The sequence below is a fragment of the Tupaia chinensis genome, unplaced genomic scaffold (assembly GCF_000334495.1).
Source record: "Tupaia chinensis unplaced genomic scaffold, TupChi_1.0 Scaffold000531_1, whole genome shotgun sequence".
Classification (NCBI taxonomy): Eukaryota; Metazoa; Chordata; class Mammalia; order Scandentia; family Tupaiidae; genus Tupaia; species Tupaia belangeri.
Genome location: NW_006160044.1, coordinates 253,816 through 256,235, shown reverse-complemented (window position 1 = coordinate 256,235; position 2,420 = coordinate 253,816). Strand labels below are relative to the sequence as shown.

General features: G+C 53.9%; 1 protein-coding gene across 1 annotated transcript in view; it reads left to right on the top strand.

The window, feature by feature from the left end:
• The window catches only part of GGT5 (gamma-glutamyltransferase 5), a 25,561-nt gene that overhangs the window by 9,622 nt on the left and 13,519 nt on the right, over positions 1-2,420 (top strand).

Here is a 2,420-nt window from a genome sequence, read left to right as displayed (position 1 = left end):
GGGGGGATGGCCATGCCACAATCCCTTCTCCTCTGTTCTCCTCTCGGGATCTTGGGCACTCACGCACGCGTGCCCAGCCATTGGGTCCGGACGCAAAACGCGGTCGACTACATGGGAGTCCAGCATCATAGCCATTACACTAACTGCTGGTCCCCCTAATAAACTTTTAAGAGTATAGTTTAGGTTATGGGAAGTTTGAAATGCTTCTTGGGCATTTGGACCTGGTCCAGGACTCGAACCGTGGTCAACTACACGGGAGTCCAGTGACATAGCCATTACGCTAACTGCTGGTCCCAAGATGTCTTGTAGAGAGCTAGGTGTAAAGGCCTAGAGGTTGGGGTGAGGACTAGGCTAGGGAAAAATTAGGAGACATCAGTTTAGTTTTTTTTTTGTTTGTTTGTTTGTTTTTTTAAGTTTTACTATAGGGCTTGTGCACTTGCCAGAGCGATGGGGTCAGGGGAGTGAGAAATCACCCCCTGCTCCAATAATCCCTTCTTCTCCATTCTCCTCTCAGGATTTGGGACATCCATGCACGCATGCCCAGTGTGATTTTCAAGTCTCCAGGTCCAGGATTTGAACTGCTCGGTCAGCCATGTGCGATCCAGCTGCCTTAACCACCACGCCACCTGCTGGCCCAAGAAGGCTATCAAGAAGAAGCTATAAATGCACAAAGACCAGGGATCTAGTTGGGGACCCCCTACATCAAAAGTGAGGAAGGTGGGAGGAAAACCAGAGCATGGGGGTCCAGAAGGTTCTGGAAGCTGAGTGAGAAAGGGCTTCCCTGGGGAGGGGCAGCTGATAGGGCTGGATGCTGTGGAGCCAGTAGGTGAGCAGCAGACAGCGGGGCAGTGGAGGCTTGCTTCACTGAGCACGAGACAGGGCCTTGGTCTGAGTTGATGGGAACGCCTCCATCTTCCTGTGTGTGTGTGTGCACGTGTGCGTGGTGTTTTAGACAGGTTTGCTGTGTCACCACCTTCCTGCCTCAGCCTCCTAAGCAGCTGGAACTGTGACTCCGGGCTCCTTAGTGTGGGCCAGTGGGAAACTGGGTCTCCCCTTTGGCCTCAGCATCCAGCAGTGGACGCTACTGCAGCCAGACCTGTGATGAGGATTTTTTAAAAAAGAATTCATATAATTTAATTTATTATTATTATTATTATTTTAATTTGCTATAGGGCCCACATGCACATCAGAGCAGAGAGAGAGAAAAAGTAAGAAAGCAAGTTGCCAGGTCCGGGACTTGAACCACAGTTGACCATGCGGGAGTCCAGTGCCCTAACCACCACACCACCTGCTGGCCTCTGCGATTGGAATAGTTTTTTTGGAGAGGGGAGAGATTTTTTTATAGGGTGCGTGCACTTGTCGGAGAGACAGAGAAAGTCAGAGAGACAGAAAGCAAGAAATCACACTCCCAGGAGGAATGGCCCCCCCGCCATGCTCGCACATGCACCCAGCGTGAGTTTCGAGCCTCTGGGTCCTGGACTGAACCACCGTCGGCCATGTGGGAGTCCAGTGACGTAACCACTACATCACCTGCCAGTCCTAGAAGACTTTCTATCCCTCACGGGGCAGTCCCATTCCTGTCATGCCTCTGGCTTCACGCTGACTTTCCTACTCCAAGATGACGTGGTCCATGTGGCACTCATGTGTGTCCACGTGGGGCCCAGAGGAGGGTTTCGTGACTCAGGGACTGAGGCGAGATTGGACCCCAGAAGGACAGCCAGTTGGGCTGCAGACACTGAGTTAAGAAAGGCACTGGGGTCAGAGGACCCATGGGTAGGGACGGAGACCCAGGACCATTCCCCTCTTGGGCTCGGTTTCCTCATCTGTAACTAGGGTTTACACGCCGGCTTCTTGAAGGGCTGGGGAGGACCCCTGGGTGTGAAGGAAGGGGCAGCCCTCGGTGAGCTGGACAGGGCTGTGCCCAGGATCAGGGCTCACCATGCCGCAGCCCGGTCTAATCCGATCTCGCTGCCCTGGACAGATGGAGAACGGGGCCAGAGAGTGCTATTCCGAGGCTCAGGGACCCAGGAGAAACAGGGGCCCATCAGCCTGGGCCCCATGTCCTGGTGGCGGAGTGGGACCCTGGCATTGTCTACCTAAGGCTGGCCTTGGAGGGACCAGTGCATCTCCAGTGAGCCAGCGGGAGGAGTCCAGGGTGGGGACTGGAAGGTACTGAGGGGGTGGCCTGGGCCTGGTCCTGCTCGTTGCAAATGAACCACAGCCCCTAAGGAGTAGCACAGGAGAAGCAATTTGCAGACTGAGACGCGCCTTACGACAAATGGCGGTGAACAAGCATCACACTAAGTCTGTAGAAGGCTGTGACCCTGAGTGGCTGCACTTGAGGGGACAGCCCTGCACGTTCTCAGACCTAACTTTTTTTTTTTTTTTTTTTTTGGGAGGTTTTTCTTTTTGGGGGGTGG